At 41.6% G+C, this 9203-nt stretch overlaps 1 protein-coding gene across 1 annotated transcript in view; it reads right to left on the bottom strand.

Moving 5' to 3' along the window:
- Positions 1–9203, bottom strand: part of LOC132972328 (transcription factor Maf-like) — a 46801-nt gene that overhangs the window by 23811 nt on the left and 13787 nt on the right. The gene's annotated exons all lie outside the window — the stretch shown is intronic.

The following is a 9203-nucleotide window of genomic DNA, read 5'->3' as shown; positions in this document are numbered from 1 at the left end:
GTTAGCATGCTAATGCTAGCGATCTTTATTCTGCTCGTATCTTCACACTGCATGTAAATTTACCTGAAATGAGCGTGATCTAGAAACACAGTTAAGCAGTGAGTACAGTATGTTATTCTTCTTTTCTCTAGTCCCTCAATTAAACAACTTTTATACACGAGGGGAGGAGTCAGCCGGCCGTCCGGGCGATGTAAACAAAGTGAAGATAGGACTCTGAAAACTCTGAAAACATCACAGACAGTGGGACTCGGGTGTTACACCCATTGTAGACAGTCATGACTCACAGAGTTATTTTCAGAGGAGATACTTGATTTATATTATATTTAAGTGTGAAAAATCACAAATAAAGACTTTAACGCACAATTTCTTACCCATAGAATCATAAAACAATTTAAAGAAAGGTAAAATCTCCTTCAGAGGCCATACTGCACTGCAGCATTCTGTGTTTGAGTTAGCTCAAAATGTTTTGTAATTATAAAATAATTAAATCAACCAACACTTAAAGATATGCAGAAACATTAAAACATTGGAGGCCTGTGTGTGTGTGTGTGTGTGTGTGTGTGTGTGTGTGTGTGTGTGTGTGTGTGTGTGTGTGTACACCATAGCAACAGGTTTCAATAAATAACCACAACAGGCTTGAAGGCATTGAACATCACATGCTAACGATAAACTGACTGTACAACAGGCGGGGAGTGCGAGAGGAGGATATTTCTCTTTAATCTTCTTCACAGCTTACATCGTCTTTTTATCGGTGGACAAAGTGAATCTCAGCCCGCAGCCTTCGGCCCCCCGTAAGAAATGACAATTGATTTGCAGGTTATTTCCTGCTTCCTGTGAGCTAATTGAAATAAAGTGGGACGGTAAGACTGGGGGCTCTGCAGCATCTATCAATACTGCAGCTGTACAGTAAAGAGAGAGAGAGCGAGAGAGAGAGAGAGAGAGAGAGAGAGAGAGAGAGAGAGAGAGAGAGAGAGAGAGAGAGAGAGAGAGAGAGAGAGAGCGTCTGTACAGCTACACTGCTGCTGTGCTTTAAACCAGTCCCACACAATATTAGCTTCATTGTTTGGCTCATCACCGTGCCTTTTGTTTTTGTGTTTGCTCGTGCTACCTGGTGTGTGAGACTCACTTTTTAATGAGTGTGTGAGAAACATAAGGCACAATGTATGGCTCCCCGAGTGTATATGTGCCCTGAGTGTGTTTTTTTGTGCTTGGGCTGATTGTAAAATATAAAGTCAAGTCAGAAGATTTTAGCAACAAACTGAAATATTTCTCTCCTCATTGGTGTAGTACCAGTAAAACGTACACGTATGGAGCTATTATTGTGGTAAAACTATTTGAATATGCACACACAGATCCACAAATGCGTAAACTAATCTGCAAATATGTAGACCAATTTCAAAATATTTACTTATTTATTAATGGCAGTGAACTTTTTCAGCTGTAAATCCTGAAAATAAACACAAATGATCGTTTATAGGCCTCTCCATTGGCTGTCATTTTACACGTGACTTTTGCAACACTCCTGCCGTGCACGATCCACAAATGTGTAAACACATATCTTCAAATGTGTGTCTGACGATCTGCAAACACATTAGTGGGGGTTTGTTGCCCTGAGCTCAGGCTCACAGGCTGTGTGTGCATATTCAAATAGTTTTGCCACAATAACAGCTCCATACACACAAGGCCTAGAAAGAGAATTATGAGTATTTAAAATAAGGAAATAAGAATCCAGTTAATCAACAAATACACACATGGGCTCACTCATTCATGCAAAAGGTCTGTCCTCATCAGTGTAATCATACTATAGATACATTCAGCAGTGCACATCTGTCATGAGGTATCACTACTGCTCCTCCTGTGTGGAAGGCTGCAGAAGAATAGAGTTGACGTTAATGTATGTGTGTATGTGCAAGCTCAGGAGCTGTGTTTTATTTACTTGTAATGTCCCAGCTGGCGGCAGCAGCTGGATTTTACACAAATTAAACTGGTGGGAGTTTGGAAACCCCATGTACAGTATGAGCTAATTCTCTAATGAAAAATCACTGAGCTTCATTTCTCTCTACACCGAAACCGAATCCTACGATTTCAAATTGTCAGGGATTTTCTTTAATCACTTTATGGGTTTTGCCTACAATTCCTTACAGTTTGTTCAAAATGTTTTTCCTGGATTTAAATTGTCATCATGACATAAACTGTGTAAACACACAGAAACATTGTTTTATAATTGATAAGCACACCAAGTTTAAGAACAAAATGCATGATTTCTCCGACTTCAATTCAGAATGAAGAGCGAGTAATGCATTAAACCCAGTGAGGAATTATCTACATTTAAATGCCTGCACACAACACTTTCTCTCTGCTGCTCTCTCGCCCAACACACACACACACACACACACACACACACACACACACACACACACAGTAACGATTTCAGCGAGTGCCTTCCATTGGTCCAATCAAACTCTCGTTACAATGCGAGATACACTGAATCATCGTTAAATCTATCTGCATATTACCTGCGCTGCTACAATTAGCTCTGAATCTCATTTGAATCTCATTTAAGTTCCTCCTATGAATCTCAATTAGAGATAAAGATTCAAACAAACAAGGCAGAGCGTTGGAAATGTGCACGTGCACTCGAACACACACAAACACACAAAAGTACACACACACCGCACCTGCTGTTATCATTGCTGTTGTTTTAAATGTGTTGCAGTTTAATTAATTTGTTTTGATACTCAAGACGAATCCTGTACAAATCCTCATGTGGTAATTAACAATTATCGCACATTTAATAAGCACACTGAGATAATGAAACAATTAGAGAGAAACAAGCTGTTTAAAGATGGAAGCTGTGCTTTGAACTAGTGCGTGTGCTTTAATTGTCTTTTCATTGGCTCCCGACTTCAATGAGCGCGCAGATCATAATAAATGTCCTCGCAGCGTACAAATCAAACAGCCTTCAAAGAAGAATTACAAACCAATAAATTATTACTTGTAGAAAATATATAAGCTCTCAACAAGAAACACACACACACACACACACACACACACACAGACTGCCACAAACACTCTGGTGTTATCACAGGGGCCAATTAGCTGGCCCCGGCTTTCTGCTCAGGCATGTGTCAGGGGACCTATAGGGGAGCCCCGCAAGGCTGCGAGAGGCCTCAGGGTAGCAGGAGAATTATCACTCTTTTCATCTCTGCGTCTCTTTCGCATCCTTTTGCATACACACAACCACTATCAGCTCTGAGCGAGCGCTCTCTCTCTCTCTTTTTCTTTGCCATGCAGGCATCCAGAGCCGTGAACAAAGGACGATCCTGAATGTTTCAGAATGCAAATACTTCAAAATCATTTACCTGGGCTAGGTGCAAGGATGCTCACTAAGCATATGCATAACCTCCATAAAGAGACGAGTCAGTCGATGGAGTTAACTTGTAACCTTTGATCCCTGTGTGCTTAAATAAGAGGACAACTTTGTGTGTGTGTGTGTGTGTGTGTGTGTGTGTGTGTGTGTGCCTGTGCAATAACAGAAAAGGCAAAGTCATCACAATACATGCTGATCAAAAGCTGCGTCTATTTTTGCACCCTGTAACATGACTGTTTGTGATAGTGTGTTCAGAAGACATATAGCAGATTGCTGTGTGTGTGTGTGTGTGTGTGCGTGCGTGTGTGTGTGTGTGTGTGGGTGTGTGTGTGTGCGTGTGTGTGTGTGTTTGAGTTTGTTCTCGCTAAGAGTTTTATACCAATCACACTCCTTCCCCCCTCTCCTCATCTCTTTTTCTTTTCTCTCATCCCTCTGTGCCCTCCCGCTGCGTGCCTAGTAGGTGGCTTGTACACACAAACATACAAACACACACAAACACACACAGTAAGCCTCTCTCTCTCTCTCTATCTCTGTCTTCTTCCTCCCTCTCTTCTCCACACCACAGGGAGGAGAGAGGAAGGAGATGACAGGAGAGAAAGACGAGAAAGAGGAGGATGGGAGTGTGTGTGTGTGTGTGTGTGTGTGTGTGTGTGTGTGTGTGTGTGTGTGTGTGTGTGTGTGCGGCAGAACAGAACAAGTGGACAGCTGTCCTCTGTCAAGCCTCTGTCTCTACCTGTCTCTCTGCTGCACTGTGGGCTGATGTCTTTTTTTTGTCTGGCAGGTGGATAAAGAACTGAGTCAGGACAGCGAGCTCTTGTAAAACAAGATTATATATCTTCCACCTGAGAGAGAAAAATTAACACCAAGGTATAAAAAAATAAAAAAGATAGAAGTCTGTAATGCTTCTTTCTGTGTGTGTTTGTGTTTGTGTGAGACGTTGGACGGCGACAGAAGAAAGCCGAGTGGAGGCAGTAGATAAGATAAGTGCTCTTTATTTCTGACAGAGTCATTTAGCTGTGGATGAAGAGAAGAGAGGAGGGGAGGACAGCCGGCAGAGAGTTATAGTTATGGAGCTGTCGGAGGGTTCGGGGAGTGCTGAATGAAATGAGGTCTGGAGGGGAAGGAGGGAAAACAAAGGTGGAGGAGAAGAAGAGAGAGAGAGAGAGAGAGGCCGAGGGAGGTGCCTGTACGTGACCTTGTAGCCATAGAAACAGGTGAGGGAGCAGGAAGTTGCACCTCACTCCTGTAGTTTTTGTTAAACTCACAATATAATTCAGTCCTCCTTAATCTTACGACAGAGGCTATATCTCACTTTTTAGTTTTGAGCACACACTCATTGTGTCTTTCTCAGCTTCTCATGCACACACAGGTAATAAAAGGTGTGTTTTTGTCTTATGTTTACTTGTGTTTGAGGCGTCAAAGGGCTAGAGACCTCCTGTCACTCCAGCCATTTTCTTCTCTTCCCCTTCTGTTTCTTGTATGAAGAAAAATGTTTATTTTCATTTATCAAAGCCTTACACCCCTGAGAGAGAGAGAAAATGCTGTGTCTGCAATATTCAGTGTGTGTGTGTATGTGTGTGTGTGTGTGTGTGTGTGTGTGTGTGTGTGTGTGTGTGTGTGTGTGTGTGTGTGTGTGTGTGTGTGTGTGTCGAGGGAGTGTGGAGCAATGCTGGGGGTTATTATGAAGAGACTAGGATGCGACAGGAGATTCCTTTGATTGGGAATAAAACACCATCTTATCTATTTAAATAAACCCCAGTGCAACTTCACACACACACACACACACACTCACACACACTCACACACACACACACACGCACAAATACGCACGCACCAAACACTATAAATAGGACTGCACATATGGAAGACCAAATAAAATAAACACATTCACTGAATCACACACACACACAAAATAAAACTGCATAAGCCGGCAAATCTGTGCATGTAAACAAACACAGGAGCAAATTCACAAAGGGATTTGTAGTAATTAAATTGCGATGATCGCCCTATTTTAGCTTTTCACTTTGAAGATGAAAAAATAATGTTGTGGAGTGGAGACATGAGGAAAAAACCTTTGCTAATAGAACATGAAAAGAACATCTAATTATTCAAAGGAGAGTAGTTATACTGTGGGAAAATAAGACACACAAATAAAAAAAAGGGTTTCATGCTAAACTCAGCAGAAAAAAATGTAGATGAAGCTTTGCTTTTTAAATTACCAGTGGATCACTAGTGAGCTGCGCTGCGAGCATCCCTGGCCTCTGACACTAACCCGCTGACCTTTGACCTCGGGCTGAGCAGAAGAGCAGGCCTGTACTTGGCCTGTGACCTTGTGGCATCTTTAATAACCGGCCTCGAACTCGCTGAAGGAAGGCACCGCAGCGCACATGTCAATAAGACAAGAGACATGCAAAAAGATGGATGCAGCCTATGTGTGTGTGTGTGTGTGTGTGTGTGTGTGTGTGTGTGTGTATGACAGTAAATAGTGCAAGGAGAAAACAGTGATGTATGTTGGTTCTGCAGTTGGAGGCTGCAGATGTTCCCCCCCAGGTGGTCTGACGCTAATAACCACCCACTTTTTACAGGCCCTTTAATTCACTCCAGATAAAGACACATTAAATATATAAAAACAGCACAGAGCTCCATCATGCACTTATCAGCATCTACCACAAATGTCATTCTAAATGAGCTTCTCTAAAGTGCTGTTGAGTTAGTTATATTATTGCTACTGATTTATTTAATCCAGTATGTTGGAAGTATTTAATAATTAAGTATTATATGAAAACCAGCCCAGTGTGATATTAATGTAGTTTATGAACAACAATCATCCTGTATGTCAAGACATTTCTTTTATTTCTCTGAGCTAATTGGCTTTTTGTGACATTCTTATTATTCTTTGTAACGAGTTCATGACCCCTTTAAAAAAAAAAAAGTGTAAGTGTATAAAAATGAGAAAGATGTTTCCGCCCTCATTCCTATACGCAGTACGTTTATGTTGACGCACTAAAAGTGAGCCTGTTGGAGCCCCATCTCCCCCTGTTTTGCTCCTCCCCCTTTTGCCTGCTTCCTCTCTTCCAACCTTTCCTGTCCCCAAAGTGTAGCAACCTTGAACCAGAGCAGAGATAGAGAAAGAAAGAAGGAGATTAGGTTGGTGCAGAACCTTTTTCCAAGATCACAGGTGAACAAAAAAAAAAGATAGGATGAGAGATTTGGAGGATTGTGTGGTCACTTCTTCAGGGAGTAAATCAAAAGAAATTCAAACAAGCTTTTTTTGGACTCTATGAAGAAATTTGAAATTTGATTTCTGTGATCGTAGTGTAAATATTTAAAAAATAGGGATGGGGGAAAAGAAAATAAGGAAAGCTAAAAGAACTGCTGTGTGCTGTGACTAAAAGCGAGCAGCAAGTGAAGATCAGCAAAATATTCTCACGCTGTTTGTTCTCTCTCTGGAAAATAAATGTTAGACTGTCCTTGGCAGTACTTCACATGCGACACAAAAAACACACACCTGAAGTGTTAACGTCATATTCTGGTGCGGTAAGTGTGTAACAAACTGTAATTCTCTCCCCAAGAAATCCGCTCCAGTGTCAGACACACGCGCTCAGACACATGACTGCAGCGTCCTGCTTCTACAGCTTTTATTCACACGTCCTCGTCGGCCCTCATGCTGTATTCAATCAGATGTAGAATAACTATTGAAACAACAAACACACAGTGGGTTAGAGGCAGCTGCACAGTAACCTGACTGTCTCCCTCTTCCTCTCAGTGGTCTCATATTTCACACACCTTTCAGTCAGTTAGTGACCGCTTGTCTTCACTGAGAGAGAGAGAGTTCAGACTGTCGGATCACAAACCGCAGCTTGTCTCCTCGCCTTCCTCCAGCCCCATTAGAACTGTTTTTTTTCTTCTTCTTCTTTTTTGTGCCATGAATCTTTAATCAGCCTTTTGCAAGTGAGTTGGCAGGCTGAGACTCTGCAGAGCGCTGACCCCATGCTGCTGAAACACACATTCTGATGTAACTTATACAGAAGCGGCACAGGTTAGAGAGCTCGTTCACACACTCTCATAAAGACTCTACTCTGATCGGTGACTTGCTGTGTGCTCTGATGGCAGGTCAAAAAAACACACAAAAAAAGTCTGCAGAAAGTTAATCTGTGCTGTAAGGTTTTTTTTTCTTAAATATCTACACACTTTATTGTTCGGCGCGTGGATCAGCTGCTGGCAGAGACATCAGTGTGTTTGCTTTTCAGTTTAAAATGAGAGGACGACCCCAGGAGAGAGAGAGAGAGAGAGAGAGAGAGAGAGAGATAGAGATAGAAGTGTGTGTTTCCTCGGTCATGACACACACACACACACACACACATCTCCTACAGTAAATAAAGCAGTGCAGTCCAGGTCACAATCACAGCAAAGCACACACAAACACAACGACCATCTGTCTCTGTGTAGCTGCTCGTATAGGAGTCAATAAGCCACACAAAAGCATTCAACTTTCACAGTTTTAAAAAAAATGAAAGAATACAACATCTGTGAAGAGGGTTCAGGTTGTTCATTATTCCACTACCTCTCGTTTCCCCACTCTGTCTCTGCTTCTCTTTCCTGTAAATGAGTGATTTATCAGCCTTAATTGAAGGCAGTGGCTCATGTGGTCATGTGACCCACAACGTGACAGCATGCGATAAATACACTCGCAGAGAATTAAAGTGCTCAGATACTGTAAAAAAAATGAAGAATTGTGGTAATGAAAGCATCTTTTTTTTTAAAAACAAAATCTCAGCTCATGATGTGTTTTAAGCAAAAATGTTGCCCTAATAAAACACATTTATCAAAGTGAGGCAAAGGGCAAAGGAGGGGAAATGTACAATCGTAGATCTGTGGTTATAAGGTGTTTCACTGTGGTGCTGCATAAACAATACACACACACACACACACACACACACACACGTACACACAGTCTACAGGGGAATGTGTCTCTGTGGCTCACATGTGTTGCAGCAGCAGCTCTCTGACTGAAGGGCCTGCAGAGCTCACTTCATGCATCTTATTGTTACATGGAGCCGGTTCTCAACCGCTGACCTTTTTATTCACCGCACCATACATTGTTAAAGTAATGTATGAGGTGTCTCAGCCACAGCCACTTCATTGTGTGGTGTTACACACAGCAGAGGTACACATCTGTGTTGTGTGTGTGTGTGTGTGTGTGTGTGTGTGTGTTGTGTGTGTTGTGTGTGCGTCTGTCTGTATATGTGTATGTGTGCCACTATGACTTCAGGAGCAAACAAATGGTGAAATGAAGAGACCTAACGGGAGCATTTTAAGGTAATATCCATAAGGTGTGTGTGCGTGCGTGCGTGTGTGTGTGTGTGTGTGTGTGTGTCTGTGTGTGTGTGTGTGTGTGTGTGTGTGTGTGTGTGTGTGTGTGTGTGTGTCTACTGTGTCGACAACCTTGTATTTTTGCAACCAACAATAAAAGAAAAATGCTTTTTAAATCTAAAAACATCTTCTATAGTCTGTGATTTAAAAACAATATGAGAATAAAAAGCAGATGTAACAAAAATCTATATTTCTGGATATTCGCTTTCACATTTCTATTGTAGTTTTTTTTCCCCTATTTGTTCTTAAACATGTCAACTTAAAAAAGTTAAATCAAACTGGAGCAGCTGATGAAGCTTCCATTAAAACGTTTTCACTGCGAGAAGAAAAAACATATTACCAAACTCTAGTGAATGACATGATGGAGATTATTCTGTTTTCACACACATAAGTAATTATGGCACTTATACACTATAACGCAGCACTCGCAAACACAATCGCAAAAAAAATAATATAATTG

This window comes from Labrus mixtus, chromosome 4, assembly GCF_963584025.1.
Source record: "Labrus mixtus chromosome 4, fLabMix1.1, whole genome shotgun sequence".
In the NCBI taxonomy this organism is placed as follows: domain Eukaryota; kingdom Metazoa; phylum Chordata; class Actinopteri; order Labriformes; family Labridae; genus Labrus; species Labrus mixtus.
Note: the sequence above shows the minus strand (reverse complement) of the source record. Positions and strands in the feature narration are given on the sequence as shown.